Source organism: Neofelis nebulosa, chromosome 4 (genome assembly GCF_028018385.1).
Source record: "Neofelis nebulosa isolate mNeoNeb1 chromosome 4, mNeoNeb1.pri, whole genome shotgun sequence".
Lineage (NCBI taxonomy): Eukaryota > Metazoa > Chordata > Mammalia > Carnivora > Felidae > Neofelis > Neofelis nebulosa.
The window spans coordinates 47973668-47992684 of record NC_080785.1 but is presented as its reverse complement, the minus strand read 5'-3'; the positions used below and the strand labels follow the sequence as shown (position 1 = coordinate 47992684).

Below are 19017 nucleotides of genomic sequence, written 5' to 3'. Positions count from 1 at the left end.
TTTCTCCTTAGAATCTCTAAAGATAGGCTACGGAAAACTATAAAACAAGAAAGATCATAGTTAAAAACACTACAATGAAACATTAAGGAAAAGAAGAATGGGAGCTCCATAGAGGAATGAGAAGAGACAAAAACTTAGGGCAAATATATTTAAATGAAACTTCCTCTTATATTAACATTTCTTCCTTCCCAGAGAAGGAAGCTCCATGTGTATATATTGACAACTCACTAGAAAGGAAATATAAGAGGTACCTATACATTTGAAAAAAAATGTTCAACTTCATTAATGAAAGAAATTTCAAACCATTGAAATAGCCATGTTTTTGTAACAATGTGAATTCTCACTGCTGGTCAGGATGTGGTAAAAAATTAGCAGGAAGGGAAATGGATATGAACAAGGTTCATGGATATGAACTTGGATATGAGCTTTCTGGACACCATTTGGCAACACGTTTTAAGAGGCTCGAAAATGCTCATCCTTTCGACACTATACTTTAATTCTTAGGGAAATATTTTTCTTAGGGAAACAAAGCTTTATATCAAACAGTGTGCACTGTGTTATTATGTAGGACAGTAAAAAAAAAGAAAAGAAAAGAAAATTGCTACAGACAGCTTAAATGTTCACAAAAGGTAATGATTCAGTAGATCATATCTATGAAGTAATCTATAGTTTTTAAAAACTGTGTTCGTGAAGTGTTCGTAACATTGCAAATGCTTATAATAAGGTTAAAGAGGAAAAAAATCAATACTAAACTTATATGCCAAGCAGGGCCTAAACTGCCTAGTACAGGTCCTAGAATGCCAGCCATTCCTTATGGTTCTCTTATATGGGTCTTTTATCCGGTGACCTTTCCAGCTGACCACAGCTGGGCCAGGGATGGAACGCTGCCCAGAAAAAGCCCGTTTATCTACAGAATGGGCATCAGGGAAGATAGAGATTAACTGGACCATGCAGAACATTCCTCGGCAGAACCTGAAGTTGAGGCCCAGGGACAGCAAAGCGATTGGACACAGGGGAGAAGTTAAAAAGTTGTCAAGTCTCCAACATGGTGGCGACGAAGCAGTGTCTCCATTATCTACTATTGTATAACGCACCATCCCCAAACTTGGTGTCTTAAAACAGCAATAAAAATTTACCTTGCTGGGGCGCCTGGGTGGCTCAGTAGGTTGGGCGTCTGATTTTGGCTCAGGTCATGATCTCACGGTTTGTGAGTCCGAGCCCCCCATCGGGTTCTGTGCTGACAGCTCAGAGCCTGGAGCCTGCTTTGGATTCTGTGTCTCCTTCTCTCTCTGCCCCTCTCCCGCTTGTGCTCTGTCTCTGTCTCTCAAAAATAAATAAATGTAAAAAAAAAAATTTACCTTGCTAACACATCTATTTCTTATTTCATTTATTATCATTTTTTAAGTAGGCTTCATGTCCAGGGTGACGCCTAATGTGGGGCTTAAACTCTTGACCCTGAGCCGAGATCAAGAGTCGGGGGCTTAACCGACTAAGCCACTCATTTGTAGGTGCCCTCACAAGTCTATAATTTGTCAGAGCTGAGTGGTGACAGTTATTTTCTGTTTCATGAGGAGAGTCAGGGAGGGAAGTTCACCTGGGGGTAGAGGGTCCAGTTTCAATATGGCTCACTCACAGAGCTGGCACATTTGGGCTCACTATGAGCCATGGGCCTCTGTTGTCCTCCACATGGTTTTCTTCATGGACTTCCTCCCAACATGGTGACTGGGTTTCAAAAGGACAAGGTTGAAGAGCATGATCTTTTCTTTTCTCTTCTTTTCTTTTCTTCCCTTTCCTTTCCTTTCCTTTCTGTTCCTTTCTTTTAGCACATGGCATGTTTATGACCTGGACTTAGAAGTCAGAGCATTGTTGGAGGTCACCAAGGTCATCCTAGTATCAAAGGCAGGGGTCACAGGCTCCCCATCTTGCCACAGGAGTGGCAACGGTCTGGAGCAGCATGGGGAATAGGAGATACTGTTGCAGCCATCTTTGGAAAACACCGTCTGCCACAGTCCATAGGGTTAAGGAAGTGAGAGGGAAATAAATAACCTGGTTTGCTAAAGCTGTGCTGGGTCCTGCATGACCTGAAGTCTCAGAGCTACATTCTAGACACCATGAGACCTGATATTCAGTCCTGGGGGCCCATGATATCAGGCCTGTGCTCTTACAGTAAACCTCCATTACTTGATTACTTAAGGTGACTTTAGCAAACCTTCCACCTTGCATCAACCGCAACAAAAGCCCAACTAATCCAGACACATCATGATTTCAGTTATTGAAAGAAAAATGAGGGGTAGCCTGGGTGGCTAGGTTGGTTAAGTGTCTGACTCTTGATCTTTATTAAGGTCCTGAGTTCAGTCCCCATGTTGGACTCCATGCTGAGTGTGGAGCCTCCTAACAAAGGAAAGGAAGAAAGAAAGGGAAATTAATGGAAGGAAGATTGGAAATATGTTGAAATGTTAATAGTAGTTGACTCTGAGTGGCAGATTCTTGGGTGATTTTTTTGGGTGATTTACCCCCTTTGAGATTATTATTTTTTAATATGAAATTTATCATAAAATTGGTTTCCATACATTTAAGATTATTTTTAAAACAATGAGGGGTGCCTTGGTGGCTCAGTTGGTTAAGCGTCTGGCTTTGGCTCGGGTCATGATCTCGAGGTTCATGAGTTTGAGCCCCGCATCAGGCTCTGTGCTGTCAGCTCAGAGCCTGGAGGCTGCTTCAGATTCTGTGTCTTCCTCTCTCTCTGTCCCTCCCTTGCTCACACTCTGTCTCTCTCTCTCTCTCTCTCTCTCTCAAAAAATGAATAAACAGTAAAAAAATAATTAAAAAATTAAAAAACACAGGAAGGCTAAAAAGAACTAAAAAGCTTTACTCAGAAAAGAAATAAGGTTCTTCAAGGTGTGGAGATTTGTCTTATAAATGAGCCTTCTATCATGTTATGTCCAGTCCCTTAGACCTGGTTCTCATAATGGCCCTGATTGTACCTCGTTCTTCCTAAACCCCATTTTTAATAATCCCAGCTTGGGGCCGGTTATTTGCCAGATGGCTTTCTAGACATCGTCATGTGTAATGATGACCCTACAAGTGGGAGTTCAAGGAAATCGTAAGAGGCCTCTTGTCTAGTCTGCTTCTCTCATTCTTCCCTGCCCTTGAGCAAGCAGACCCTCAGAAAGGGCAGACTATTAAGCCCACTCTGCAGACAACCACTGCATCAGGTTGGTCAGTCAGGCCTGCCAGTTTCTCGAATGCTCTGTTGCTTGTCACAAAGAACAATGACACTCCACCGCAGGAAAGTCCTCGAGGGCTCAGGACTCCATTTCAACTCAAATCCACTGAAGGGTCCCCATTTTGTTATTTCTGCTTTCCCACGACTGCTAGCTGGTCCAAAAGTAGCGATGAAGCAAGTTCAAGCCGAACTCTCTCCATTCTACAGATCCTCTAGAGCTGTCCCCACTGGCTCTGTCCCTTTCACATTGTCTTGTATGGGGACAGGACACATACTGTCACCAGCAGGCATGGCCCCTCAACGTGGTGGGAAGTCAGCTCAGCTCCCAGAGATTACCGGAGCATTCTCTCTCATCCCCCTCCCCCACTTCTCTTTTCCTTTTCTTGCTCACCCTGCCTCACACACTCCCACCCCCTTTCACCTCGCTCACATGCGTCATTGCATGCGCGCGTGCACACACACACACACACACACACACCCTCTACTGTCACCTTGCACAGATCTGTTCATCAGGGTTTTTGTTGTGTCTTGGTACAATGTGGTTTCCCCTCATTCAACACCGAAACCTCTTTTATCCTTTATCCTCAATCCCCACCTACTATCTCATTGCCTGCAGATAGGCTATGTTTCCAAGCCTCTGTGAGCTTTGTAAGTTTTGTGTTTGCTGAGAAGTTCCAAGCATCCAGGTATTTTTTTTTTTTTAAGTTTACTTATTTTGAGAGAGACGGAGACAGTGCCAATGGGGGAGGGGCAGAGAGAGAGGGCGAGAGGGAGAATTCCAGCAGGAGGCTCCATGCTCCCAGCGCAGAGCCCCGATGTGGGGCTCAAACCCACAAAACTTCCTGATCGTGACCTGAGCTGAAACCAAGAGTAGGGTGCTGAACCGACTGAGCCACGCAGGCGCCCCGCATCCAGATATGTTCATGGTCAAAATGGCTAGGGAAAAAGTGGTGGTGGGGGGGGGGGTGTCAAGCCAACATAGGGGATCTGTGACATTTGTTATTCCAAATGTGTGACCTCAGGAGGAGCCCTGCCACGTACTAGTGAGACCAGGCTTTCAGATCTGCCCCATGTTCTCCTAGAAACGGCGAGGGCTTCTCGGACAAACAAGATTGCTGTATCTTGGAGGCACCTCTCCGTAAGCGCATGTTCTGGCAAGAAGTAATCGCTGTTGTGACCTACAGTAATGGGTCTGAGCGCTGGTGTGGAGCGACTTCGACGCATTTCTCATTGGCTCGTTTGACAATTGCAGAAGTATTAACAGCAGCTCGGCAGAATCATCTCGATCACACGAGCACAATGTGAAAGCGGCAATTGGTTTTTCTTTGGTCACTGCGTTTATGAAGAAGCTTCACCTGTGAGGCCTCTGCCTGCTTGCCCGGCACAGAGACTGCCCAGCCAGAAAGAGTCGTCCCTTCGTACAGCCATGCTTGTGTGCCAGGAATGTTGGGATTTGGTGCTAAGGCATTTTAGTCCTTTTGAAAACCTTGGGGAACAATTAGCTGGAATAGTTTTGTATCGATAAAGCCAAAAACCATCTGATGAAGGGCCCATCTCTTCCTTGCTTTCTGAAACAGAACAAAAAAAACCCTGTTACTTAATGCAGTATGCAGCATGAAATACAGTTTTAACTTTAACTACAATTCAACAAACCTTTACTTAATTGCAACGATTTGTTCTAGGCCCTGAGGAGGGAACAGTCTTTAAAACGGATTCTCTCTCTCAAAGAGCTCATTTCCTAAACAAAGTAATTAGACCTGTGTGATAAATGTTGCAAGTATATACGAGGGACAAGGGGGGACACAGAGGAGGAAGAAATGAACTCTGGAGGGTTCAGGAAGTCTTTCTGCAGGAAAGCAATGCTTGTGGTTTTGCAGGATGAGTAGGAGTTAGTCTTGCAAACAAGGTGGAGAACAGGACATCATTCCAGACAGAGGGACCGAGGCAATACTGTGGGTGAAGGCATAGACAACCGATCTGTATGGGGAAGGCAGTGAGGTCAGGAGTCGATAAGACAAATCGGGAGAAAATGGTGGGGTCAAGAGCCTAATGGTGTTCATGAAGTCTTTTTAATTTTTAATTGAGATACAATTTACAACCATAGGATCTGCCCTTTTAAAGTATCCTTTAAAAAATGGTTTTTAGTACATTCACAAAGTTGTGCAACCATCACCCCTATCTAATTCCAGAGCATTTTCATCACCCCAAAAGGAACCCTGTCACCCCCTTTTTCCCTCCCCCTGGCTTGCTTCTGGAAAACACTAAGCCACTCTCTGTCTCTATGGATTCACCTACTCTGGACACTTTATATACATGGAATCATAGAATATGGGGCTTTTTCCATCTCGTTTCTTTCACGGAGCATAGTGTTTTCAAGTTTCATCCATTTTGTAGCATGTAACATTATTCCTTTTTAGGGTAGAATAATATTCCATTGTATTTGTTAATCAGTTGATGGCCATCTGGGTTGTTTTCACCTCTTGGCTATTACAAATAATGCTGCTATGAACATTTGTTTACACCCTTTTGCGTGACACATGTTTTTAATTCTCTTAGGTATGTACCTAGAAATAGAATTTCCGGGTCTCATGATTACTCTCTGTTTAACTATTTTTGTTTGTTTAGTTCTTATTGCATAATCATAAACTTAACTCTGCAAAATCCAGCTAGACTTGGAGGAGACTAAGGAAAATGTGGAACCCGTAGAACTGCAGCGGAAACACAAAGATTATCGAACAATTTGAGCAGATGGGGGTGAAGGGGGCTCTTCTGAGCTACAGAAGGAATGGTCTGGTAGTTAAGATAAAAACACAAGTCAGATGGTGATCTTCCTGCTGGTCTTGCCATTCATGGACCCAAAGTGTTTCATGGCTTCTACAACATACCCTCTTTCGCCCTGCCAAGACCACATGCTTGCCATCCAGCCACTCAGTGTCGGCAGTGCAGATGAAAAACTGGGAAGCATTTGCGTTGGGTCCAGCATTGGCCATGGACAAGATGCCGGGGTCCATGTGCTTCAGAATGAAATTCTCATCATCACATTTCTCCCCATCGATGGACTTGTCACCAGTGCCATTGTGGTGTGGGAAGTCACTGCCCTGGCACAGAAATCCCAGAATAGTCCTATGAAAGCAGGAATCTTTAGAGCCAAATCCTTTTGGCCCAGTGCTCAGAGCACGAAAGTTCTCTGCTGTCTTTGGAACTTTGTCCGCAAACAGCTCAAAGGACACGTGGCCCAAGGGTTTGTTGTCCGTGGCGATGTTGGAGAACACCATGGGGTTCACCACGGCTAGGCAGTGCAGGCAGCTCAGGGGTAGGGGTGTCTCCAAGGTCTCTGTTTAACTTTCTGAGGAACAATTAGACTGTTTTTCAAAGAGGCCATGCCATTTTCCATTTCTGTGAGCAATCACAAGGGGTTTCAATTTCTGCGCATCCTTACCCACACATGTTATTTCTGTCTTTTTTTATTCTACCCATCCTAGTAGATGATGGGTAGACTAATGATGTTGAACATCCCTCTGTGTGCTTATCGGCATTGGCAAATATTCTTTGGAGAAATGTATATTCAAATCCTTTGCCCGTTTGTCAATTGATGAAAACCTCATAAAATTTACAAAGCTTTAGCTGGACTGACACCGAGAGAAGAATAAAAGTACTAAAATTGGGACATTACTACCAATCTTACGGAGAATTCTATGAACATTCGTATGCCAACAAATAAATCAACTGGATCTTCTCAAAATAAAAAATGTGCTTCAAAGGACACGATTACAGTAGAAAGACAACCCACAGAATAGGGAAAGACATTTGGAGATCATGTGTCTTGTAAGATTTGCTCTCCGGCATCTATAAATAACGAACTCTTACAACTCAATAATGAGACAAATAACCCAATTGCTCTCCGGGCACAGGATTCATCCATCTTTGGTCTTATGCACAGAGTCATGAATACTCATTAAGTAAACTTCTTTCAATTGATTTTTTTCATTGTTTATAATAGCAAAGCGCTAGTGGCCTACACCACCGATGTGTGTGCGAAAGTATCAGACACTGCAATGTCCTGACTGGGCCATTATCAAGTTACATCTGAGTACAAGCAAAGACATCAAGATTTGGGGCTGAAAAACACTCTCAACACAATTGCTTAAACCCGCTACCGCTCTGCACAAGGAAAAAACGCTTCAAGTTCAGCTCCCAGACTGTGAAAGTGAGACCCAGGGGACCTGGGGTAAATTCAGCGTCTCTGTCTCTAATTTCCTAACCACATGTTTCCACCAGACTCAGAAGTAAACAGCATGAGGAAGCAGGGAAATTGCCTCCCCCTCAAGCCGCTGCAAGCTCCTTCTCCTTCAGATCCATCGGAGCCTCCAGGGAAGAGGGTCCAGAGTTGGCTTCGAGGACTCATGCCCCTGCTGCCTTCAACGTGCCGTGTGGCCAGGGTCCCACTCCCACCGCTCCAGAAAGTTGAACAACGATGGACGCTCTCGCGTCAAGAATGGTGTCAGTCTTCATCCCACGCTAGCTGAGGGTCCTGAATGAACGAATCGGTCGTCAGTCCCCAAACCTGCTCCTTCTATCACCTGCTGGGGCACTCTCTCTCCGTTTCTTGCAAGTGCATCCTAGGTTTCATATTTCATATTTTCTCCCTCCCTAGCTCCTCTCCCTTGGTGATTTTCAGCAACTTCCTCCTAGCACCGTTATCTATAGTGACCCAGTCTCCACCTGTGAGCTCCACGCCTTGAGCCCTAACCGCCTGTGGGACGCTGACACTGACAACGGTTTTGAGCAAGTGTCTCCAACTCGACGTGCCTCGGACTGTACCAGCTCTCCCCCAAACCTGCTCCTCTTCTTGTCTTCCTTAGCTTAGTCCTCACATCACCCAGCCTGGATAGTTCTGAGTCATGAAATATTCTCCCTCCCCCTCCCTCTGTCCCCATATATTCAATCCACTGCATTTCTGACAAAACCATTCCTGGACATCTCTCCTCTCCACCCCCCGCTGCCTTCCCAGCTATCTGCCTGACTGTAGGCACGGCCTCTCCTTCCCAATCTGCACTGCTACCAGAATCTGCTCTCATACACCCCAACGTGAACAGTGTCCGGCCTTCAGGTTTTTCCAGAGCTAGGGTGACTGGACGTCCCTGTTAGCCTGGACCAGGGCAGCTGTGTGTTGGGTGTTCTCTTATTCCATCTGGGCTACCTGCCCTTTTACTCCCAAAAGTGACCTAGATGGATGATGAATTACGTGGTCATCCTCTGACGGCTAACAGGATGAAATCCCAGCTCTTTTATCTGCCTTAGAGTCTGGCCCAGGCTAACTTTCTAGCTCTATCTTCTTCCACTCTGGCCACCTGCCATTCGCCAGACATCCTGACCTGACCATCCCAAGCAGTTTCCTACCTTATCGCCACTGTCCATGCTGTTCTCTCTTCCTGAACACCTTTCCCCCCTTTCCCACTTATCAACTCCTCCTGAACCTTCACTGCCACAACAGCACCTCTTCTGTGACACCTCATATGCGGTCTGTCCCCATCCCCACCTGTCAGAGCCTGCTGCTCCCCGTCCTCCCCCAGACCCCTAGCCTGTGATCCTGCAGAGGTTCAATTTGTTCACACCTCTGCCGTGGGTTCTTGGAATCCGGTACAACACCTGGAATGTTGCAGTCTTCAAAGGGTTTTGCAAGAGAGGATTTAAAGAAGCATGAAGTCAGGAGTATTTTCTCTGGCTCTGATTAGAATTAGGAGCTTTTATCCTTCATATGGGACTTGCTCGAGAAAATCCAACATGTCAGAGCCACGTCTGTTTCTTCGTCTATAAATTAATAAGGACAATAATTGCTGCTGCCCAAAGCTACCCATGTGAACTCAGTAGGGTAATAAAAACAGGTCCTGCTGTTGAAGTATAACACGTTGAAATAAAGAGTGAGATGAGCTTTGCATCTCCTGTCATCTGGCCCTCAGCCCGGGGCCTGTGGAGGGTGGGGGCAGGAGAAGTTTCTGAGTGCTGGCAGATGGCTAAATGGAGAATTACCTATGGGAGGTCAAAATGATTTATCCCCATTCAAATGAAACTAATGCGAGGAATAACCATCTATTGATCACGTGCACGGGTCAAATACCGTGCTAAGAATTTTACATGCCGTCTCTTTATGTAAAGCCCATCTCGTAAGATGGATGTTACGAGTTCCCGTTTCACATTTGAGGAAGCTGAAGCCCAGAGAGGTTAAGTTCATTTGCCAAGGGTACGAGGCTAGTAAGTGGAGTTGGGATACGTAATCATGCTACTGATAATGCACATGTATGTGTCTGAGTCCTTCGGAAGCGTGATGCTTGGTCCTCACAACCACTCCATGAGTTACCATCATCAGATGGGAAAACTCTTAAGTAGATGGCCCAAGGTCACATAGCTAGAAAGAAACTGTGCCAGGCACTTTACTCCAGAAACCACACGCCTGGTCACCACCTTTGCTGGCTTTCAGGTGTGTTTGATTTTGCTGTCTCGGCTTATTCTATGTTGCCAGCCTCCATCAGACACTCTACTCTCGTTCCTGAAAGTGTAGTCTGCAGACAAACAGTATCAACAACACCTGGAAAGTACGTGAGAAAGAATCTTGAACCCCACTGCAGACCTAGGGAATCAGAGGGTGCATCATAACAGATGCCGAGGTCCTGGTCTAAGCCCTTGGGTCTCAACCTTGTCTGCATGCTGGACTCCCCAGGGGAGCTTGAAAGTGTCCTGATGTTGGGGCTCCACGGACAGCGATTCTGTTTCATTGTCTGGGTGTGGTGTGAGTCCTGGGCTTTTAAAAAGCTTCCCAGGGGATTGTGATGTGATGCCAGGGCTGAGAACCACTCTCTTAAGCAAATACACTGTTGGTTCCTTCCTTCCCTCATTCCTTTATGTGCAACAGACCTCACTAAAGGACACGCACAGCTTGCTGGGGAGATGGACAAAAAAACCCCAATTACAATAGAGTAGAAGAAGCACTATGAAATCATTATTCCAGGGCCAGGAGAGACTCAAAGGAAGGCCCAATGTCCGGGTCTGCATGAAGGAATCAAGGCAAATTGCTCACAGGACTCTCAAGGACAGATAAGAGCTCTTGGATCTGCTGAGGGGGGTGGTGAGCTGGTGTGGGTGAAAGGAAGGTTCTGTGTTTACTAGTAAAATGAGCTTTATAGAATTTTAAGCTAGAACAGATTACACAGATCACTTAATGAATCCAATGGTTTCCTAACATTTTTGACTATGGCCCGATTTAGGAGACACATTTTATGTGTTGGCCCAGAATATATACAGAGTTTCATGGAATAGTATTAACCTTCACTACATGTGATGCACTTTGATATCTTCTAGTCTTTCAACACACTTCTCTTTCATTAGAAAAAAAAAAATCCTTGGGGCGCTTGGGTGGCTCAGTCGGTTAAGTGTCCAACTTCGGCTCAGGTCATGATCTCACCGTTCATGAGTTCAAGCCCCGCGTCGGGCTCTGTGCTGACAGCTCAGAGCCAGGAGTCTGCTTTGGATTCTGTGTCTCCATCTCTCTCTTCCCTCCCCCACTCATTCTCTCTCTCTCTCTCTCTCTCTCTCTCTCAAAAATAAGCATTAAAAAACTTTTTTTAAGGAAAAAAAAATCCTGGGCATGCCTAACTGAACTGGTCTTCTGTTCCACTAACAGGTCATAACCTGCAGTTTGAAAGACCTGACTTAATCTCTTCCATTTTTTCCTTGAGGAAACAATGACCAAGAATATTTAGACAAGCTAGCCTGAAAGAGTAAGGAAAAGTGTATTTAAATCCCAGTGTAAGGAATTAGTGTTAGCAATAAAGAAACCCTTCTCTAGGGGATTAGTTGTTGGAGATTTCAGAAGGACTTGCCTTCTTTGGAAGTCCTACCAATTTTCTGGGAGGCTAAGACAGCCCTGTAGAGAAGGCAAAAGGGTGAATTAACAAATGAAGTGTCCAAGTACTTTCTAGCCCCACTAAAATATCCTAGATGGATGAATATTACTAAGCAAGAATTCTCAGTTTAGCTAGGTTTGGGGAGGAGTCAATGTCACCTGGAAGGCAGGGGGGAGGGGGTTGTGGAGAGAGCCCTATTAGACCCCCCTGGGGCCCATCTAGTATTCATGACTCCCAGCCATTCTGATATGCACACTGCCCCTTTAAGGCCAAAATTCCAGCTGACAATAAGCCCTACTGAGGTTGATGGAGGTCTGTCATTCACTCCAGTGCATTGGGACAGGCAGGAAAAACAAAGGTGAGCACCACTGATCTCTTGAGCAATGGTTCGCCAACTTTTTGGTTTCACAGGCCCATAAAAACTCAAACTGAGTTTAGGAATCAATAACAGGGTGCAAACGTTTATTGTGTCAAATAAGGAAGTAAAAAAGAAAAACCCAAATACACAAAAAAACAAATCTCCCCCCCCACCCCCCAAACTGCTGCCATCTACAACTATCATGAGGATAGAAGGGACATGATCTTAAACTAAAGGAAAGTCTTGCAAAGTGAATACATTTAGCTTTAATAAAGAAAATTTTTTAGAGTTTATTTTCATTTATTTTGAGAGAGAGAGAGAGAGAGGGAGCGAGAGGGGGAAGGGCGCAGAGAGAGGGAGACAGAATCCCAAGCAGGCTCCGCGCTGTCAGCACAGGGGCAGATGCGGGGCTCCAACTCACACACTGTGAGATCATGACCGGAGCCAAAACCAAGGGTTGGACGCTTAACTGACGGAGCCGCCCAAGCACCCCTCCCTTTAACAGATTTTAAAGAAATGTTTAATTATGGTAACTATACATAGGATAAAATGTATCGTCTTAACTGTTTTTAAGGGTACAGTTCTATGGTGTGAATTAAATTCAATTGCTGTGCGACCAATCTCCAGAGCTCTTCATCTTGCAAAACTGAAATTCTGTATCCATTAACGAGTCCCGAAATCCTCCTCCCCGCAGCCCCTGGGAACCATCATCCTACTTTCTGCCCTATGAATGTGGCTACTCTCTAGTTACTCATATAAGTGGAATCATACAGTATTTGTCTTTTTGAGACTGGCTCATTTCACTTAGTGTAATGTCCTCAAGGTTCATCCCTGTTGTAGCACGTGTCAGAATTTCCTTCGTTTTGAGGTCTGAATAATATTCCGTCGTGTTACAATGTTACATTCATCCATGGATGGACACAGGTCGCTTCTACTTCTTGACTGTTGTGAATAATGGTGCTATGCACATGGGTGTACAAATATTTGTTTGAGTCCCTGCTTTCAGTTCTTTTGGGTGTAAACCCAGAGGTGGGATTTGGGGGTCATATAATAATTGTATGTTTAATTTTTTTGGAATCATCATACTGTTTGAAGACATTGAGCTCTATATAGATAAAAAAAAAAAGCAACTACTGCATTGTCCTAATTTTTTTATTTCACTATGAATATTTCATCACAGACTGGCATTTGTTTATATAGATCAATGCCTAGAATGACTGCTCCAACACATACAAATAAATACAAGAAACCAGAAAATCTGGATTCTTTATATTTTGTCTGACAAGAAAGCGAATTCTTTTAAATCATAAAACATCCATTAAGTAGTTTGGAAAATTATACAAAAGCCATTAGCTTGATTACACTAAATATGAAAAACAAGGCAGTTCCTATTATTCAATTTATCATGTCATCATCATTTCAAATGTGACTGTAAGTCACAGTCATTCTAATATTGGTCATTGAAGGTAACAGACACTTGTTTTTCTCCTTACATGAAGTCTGTGTATATCAAGCTAAGTAAATTTTCTGCATGGTGGAGCTTTGAAAAAAAAATTTTTTTTTGGAGTGGTATGTATATTTTAGGTTCTTTGTGAGCTACAGAGGAAATTCTTTTCCTACTGAAACTCATGAGTTATTATCAAACAACCTTAATTCAGTAGAACAAAAATCCTACCATATTAAAATGAAATCCTAACCATAGCTGTCATTCTCCTCATTATTACCGGTCTTGGCAGGGGGCGCCTGGGTGGCTCAGTTGGTTGAGCGTCCGACTTCGGCTCAGGTTATGATCTCACAACTCATGAGTTCAAGCCCCACGTCGGGCTCTGTGCTGACAGCTCAGAGCCTGGAGCCTGCTTCAGATTCTGTGTCTCCCTCTCTCTCTGCCCCTAACCCACTCACATCCTGTCTCTATCTGTCTCAAAAATAAATATTAAAAAAAAAGTACTGGGGGGCGCCTGGGTGGCTCAGTCGGTTAAGCGTCCGACTTCGGCTCAGGTCATGATCTCACGGTCCATGAGTTCAAGCCCCGCGTCGGGCTCTGTGCTGACAGCTCGGAGCCTGGAGCCTGTTTCAGATTCTGTGTCTCCCTCTCTCTCTGCCCCTCCCCTGTTCATGCTCTCTCTCTGTCTCAAAAATAAATAAATGTTAAAAAAAATTAAAAAAAAAATAAAGTAAAATGGAATCTGTTAAATAAACTTCCAGTGCTTTAAAAAAAAAAAAAAAAAGTACTGGTATTTTTCACTTCTTCACCCAATCATTGGTGGGAGATGGGGATGAAGAGATAACAAAATTTATTAGTAGTATGCCATCTGTTTAAAAAATGTGCTGGAGAAACCAGATAGACGTACATTTGAACATTTAATTGAAATGTTTTACTGAAGAAATTAAAGATCTCCTCTAATTCCTCCCTAGAAGTTCAGTGAATCACAATCTCAGTGTATTACAAATTCTGAAAAGCAACAAATTGTCTTTTCCAAACCTATGAGTCTGTTGTTTGCACAAGTCATATCTGAAGTTCCTTCCTATTTATCTTTCCTTTTTTTTCCTCGCCTCACGGAAGTAACTGAATTCTGGAAATGCTTTTACCGCTCATATGTTTGATGGTGAAAACTGAATCAGAAGATGCCTAATGGACTTCTTTCCCCCCATTTTGCCCTGTCTCTGCAAAATACGTGTTTTTAGTGCAGCACATTTTATTTTCCTATTTGTATGAATTGCTTGAAGCTTGATATTAACATGTCACAGAAGAAAATGCTCTACAGGTATGAAAAAAACACATCGTAAGATCTGATTATTTCATGATGTTTAGGTCTGTTTGTTTCACTGAGAAGGTTGTAAGAGTGTTTTGGACATTAGTGTGCTAGAGGTTAGTATTTGTTCATCTGCAGTTAATGTGCACGTTTTGCCCGTGAGAATGATAGGAAAATGTATCTGCCTCCAATCATTTGATTAGACCTGTTGAATCTTCTATTCATGCCCACTGCTACTGATGTGGGTCAGCCTCTCATTAATTTTTTATTCTGGTAAGATATACACAACATAAAACTTATCACTTTAAACATTTTTAAGTATAGAGCTCAGTGGCATTAAGTACATTCACATTATCATACAGCTAATCATTTTCTACCTGGGTTGCTGCACTAGCCTTTAAAATCCAGCCTTGTTATGGGATGCCTGGGTGGCTCAGTCAGTTAAGCATCTGACTTTGGCTCGGGTCAGGATCTCACGGTTGGTGAGTTTGAGCCCCATGTCGAGCTCTGTGCTGATAGCTCAGAGCCTGGAGTCTGCTTCAGATTCTGTGTCCCCCTCTCTCTGCCCCTCCCCTGCTCATGCCTCTGTCTCTCTCTTTCTTTCAAAAGTAAAAAACGTTTAAAAAAAGTTAAAAATTCAGCCTTGCTTCTAATTTTGCCCCCATTACGGAAAGACATAGAAATCTTACCTCTGTTGACTTATTTTCACCATGTGCCTAGGGAAAAAATGGAAAAAAATGGATGGGGCATTCTTTGCCATTTCTTCTGTGCTTTCGGCTTCAGAATTGATGAAAACCTAATGGGGATCAAGTTCTAGGGGCAAAGAAGGGCATACGTACCTGCCGCCCTCGTTCCATCCCTGATGCGGGTTATTTCTTGCTCGGGACATCACACCCAAAGCAATTGTTCTGTGAACCTAGAAAATATACATGCTCTTAAAAACTCATTTGGCATTAAAGTGTCTAGCCACCGGAAGCACGAAAAGGTTTTTAGAAGTAAAATGTTTTAGCTTTACAATGTGTGCAAATAATCATTTCAAAAACTTAAGAGCTAGGACTCTCAGGTGGTTAAACTTGGACAGGTTCACACAAGTGTTAAAGGAGCCTGCCTTGCCCCCGGCCCCACCGGCGGGGGAGCTGGAATCCCCTGGTCTGCACTGAGTCTTGAGTCCTGGAGAGGGGTGGGGGGGTGGGGGGGACTTGTGCTTTAGAAACAAGGAGCCCATCCATGCAGCCGGCTTCAGGTTTCAAGCCTTTGGCAGTGCAGTTTTGTATCACTAGATGTCAGTGTGGGCTTTCACAGCTGCCACCTTCTTTCCTCTGTGGGACTCGTACCAGACTTCACCCAGGGGCCTTCCTCAAGTCCTGGCAAATGCAGGCCTATCTTCAGAACCGCAATTTCACCAAATCTATCGTCCGCTTTCGTATTTTAAAACACAAAGACCTCAAGACTGCTCCTTTTAATCCTATGGCCTGCTAACCTCAATGCTTGCATTTAGAAGGCAGTCTGAGAGGCTGTTGTGAGGCAGGTGATGGGACGTCATTGGGGCTATGCTCCACGTGGGGTCTTTTAAAAGCACCGTAGAGGGGCGCCTGGGTGGCTTGGTCGGTTAAGCGTCCGACTTCGGCTCAGGTCATGATCTCACGGTCCGTGAGTTTGAGCCCCGTGTCGGGCTCTGTGCTGACAGCTCAGAGCCTGGAGCCTGTTTCAGATTCTGTGTCTCCCTCTCTCTCTGCCCCTCCCCTGTTCATGCTCTGTCTCTCTCTGTCTCAAAAAATAATAAATAAATGTTAAAAAAATTTTTTTTAAATAAAAAAATAAAAGCACCGTAGATACTGGTAGTGCCCGGCTGCAAGAGACCACAATGTCCTATGCTACCATGGCTCAAGAGTGGGGCAGGGAGCCAAGAAGAAATACGTATGATCCACCACATAAAGATTTAAGGATTTCATGGTCATGTTTATTAGATTTTTTTCTGGTTTTGAGGCAGCTTATAGCCGGGGGCTAGGGGGCGTTCTGAAACCTTAAACGATAGTCCTTAGTCTCCCGTTGCTGCTGTAACAAGTTACCACAAACTTTGTTGCTTAAAACCACAGAAATCTATCATCTTATGGCTCTAGATAGAGCTTGGAAATCCCAAATGGGTCTAACTGGGTTAAAATCAAGATGTTGGAAGATCTGTGCTCTTCTTGGAGGCTCTCGGGAAGGATCCGTTTCCTTGCCTTTTCCCGTTTCCAGAAGCCACTGGCATTCCTTGGCTTTCGGTCCCTTTCTGTGTTCAAAGCCAGCAGCAGCCAATCAGGTCTTCCTTGCACCGCACTCCACTTCCTCTGTCCCTCCTCCTCCCTCTTTCACTTTCGAGAACCCTTGTCCTTACATGGGGCCACTCAGACAATCCAGGACAATCTCCCTGTCTCAGGTTCCTTCATTTATTTGCACCTGCAAAGTCCTTCTTGCCACAGAAGGTAACATATTCACAGGGATGAGCGCATGGACATCTTTAAGTGGGCATTTTTCTGCCTATCGTAGTCATCATTTTAAAAATAATAAACGATGCAATGTTTGAGGTGATGAGCCTTTTAATAGCCTAATTTAGTGTAATAGGACCCTGCTGTTTGTACCGTAGACCGTGTTAGAAAATAACAAGCCCTGGATTTCCTTCATTCCTGGAATGTTAACAATGAAGAAAAATAAATTTGCCACGCCTAGCATTAATATTTGGTCGCCCTCCAATCTGACTGCACAGCACTAACTCTGCTGCCCCTTGTGACTCCCCATTTTCGGGAGGTCTCTCCTAGGGATGGCACCCAGCTAGTACAGGGCGAACACACACGGAGAACAGGAGACGTGGCTCCAGCGCTGACAAGTATTGTGCAAGATGCAATCCGGGGCTCGGAGAAACCTGACTAAAGTAACCCACGTACCCCTCCATGAAAATTCCACATCAGCTGGGTGTCTAAAGCCAAGAGAACTTAACCCCATGCCTTGTCACAACCTAAAGGCCGGTTTTGTTCTGCTTTGTAAACCTGACTTGGTCTCCCTACATCTCACACTTGATCTTTCCCCCATATTTCCCACCTAGCGCTACCAGGGACCAGAAAACTTACCTGTCACCCTTGAGCGTCCCTTCTCGGTCATGCACAAAATCCAATTGGTTTCCAAGACCTGTGGAGGCTTCTCTCTCTCTCTCTCTCTCTCTTTAAGTTTATTTATTTATTTTCAGAGACAGAGAGAGAGAGCCTGCGAGCAGGAGAGGGCAGAGAGAGAGAGAGAGAGAGAGAGAGAATCCCAAGCAGGCTCCATGCTGTAGCGTTTGAATCTGCCCTACATCAGCCTCTTCTGCTTCACTTTTTTCCCCCCTCCTATCAATAAATCCTCCAAAATGCCTCCTGAGTTATCCTTCTAAACTGTAAACACAATCACGCTTCTTCCCTGTTTGCAGGGTGGTTCCCTTTTGCCTTCTGGAATGATTCCAACCTCTTAGCCCAGCACACCAAGCCTCTTAGACTCTGCCTCAATGTACTTTCCCAGGCTGTTCGCTCACCTCAAGGCCTCCTAATCTTCATTCCAGCTACGATGAGCTGCTCGCAGCGCTTCAGAGGCTCAAAGCTCTCCCTCGCTTCATGTTCCCTTGGCCTGGAATGCCTGTGGTTGCTTAAGCCAGCTCTCTCTCTCTCAAGACTCAGCTCACTATCACTTCTGGGAATGCATCCTTGTCCTTCACCCAACCCCCATCCCTGCACTCAGCCCCGGCGTGCACTTACCACACTGCATTCAATACATCTCATTATTTATGTCTGTGTCCCTGATGATAAGCTATAAGGTTTTTGGAGGCAGGGACCCTGTTTGACTTAACTTTGCATCCCCTGTGCTAAACACAGGGCCTAACATATTACTGACGTGCAGTTGCTTTTGGTTTAAGGAACGAAGACATCTCCGGTTTGGGTCCCAAGGTATCCTGATGTCTCCAGGCACCAGGGACGGACCCAGTTCCGGCTATGTTCTGAAACCTCCCCAGTTTAGGCCTGTGGCCTCTAGAGTACAGCCAGAGAGCCCAGCTGGCTTTTGGGAAATGGGGGGTGGGGCAGGTTGAACTGAACAGTAGCTTTTATTGCTCTGGGTTTTGTTTTGTTTTGCTTTGTTTTTTTGTGGTTTTTTGGTTTTTTTTTTTTTTTTTGCTTGTTTCCCAGGAAAGTTAGTCCCGCAATTATGAGCTTACCACTTCCAATCTGGCCCAACCTGAGAGCATATATCAATCAGTAGCAACTCTAAGGGAATTGACCACCTAAGGCACGGGCCGCCCTGGCCCAAGAGTGCAGAAGACAGCAAATGTGGCCCACACAAATGTAATGTGGTAATAACAGCCTGTTAAGTCAGTAGTAATTCAGGACATGCGTTATCACCGCTAGCCCTCGTGATCCCCAGCAGTTACTGAATGTCTGTGTGTGCACACTGTCTGGGAGCTCTACAAGCAGGCACTGTAGGGACTTAAAAATAAAACAGAAACAGAGTTTCCGTACTTGGGAGCCTTGTGCAATCTATAGGCCAAAAATAGGGAGCTTTCCTTTACTGGGGCTTTTGGCTACCTCTGGAGGGGTGGGGGGGAGGAGGTGGTAAGGGAAAATGTCTTATAAGACTTTTTAATCATTCATGTCTAACCATAGTGATTTAAACCAGTGGTAGGAAGCAGGGATGAGAGAGCATAGGCATTGGGGGCGGAGCCACATGCATTATGTAGCAGAGAACTATTTTTTCCCCAGATTCTTCTTCACTTCAGTA

At 44.7% G+C, this 19017-nt stretch overlaps 1 long non-coding RNA gene and 1 pseudogene across 3 annotated transcripts; both read right to left on the bottom strand.

Annotated features, from left to right (window-relative positions):
- Nucleotides 1-1386: 1386 nt before the first annotated feature.
- Nucleotides 1387-18833, bottom strand: LOC131509191 (uncharacterized). 3 transcript variants are annotated; one of them, XR_009260354.1, is made up of 4 exons: nt 17783-18833; nt 15078-15154; nt 14928-14954; nt 1387-4794 (listed from the first exon to the last, which is right to left on the bottom strand). It is a non-coding gene; the product is annotated as an uncharacterized LOC131509191 (long non-coding RNA). The 3 variants fall into 3 exon arrangements; XR_009260352.1 differs by lacking the exon at nt 14928-14954 and having other exon boundaries at nt 17783-18812; XR_009260353.1 differs by lacking the exons at nt 14928-14954; nt 17783-18833 and adding an exon at nt 17346-17774.
- On the bottom strand, nt 4882-7788 carry LOC131509190 (peptidyl-prolyl cis-trans isomerase A-like; annotated as a pseudogene).
- Nucleotides 18834-19017: the final 184 nt, after the last annotated feature.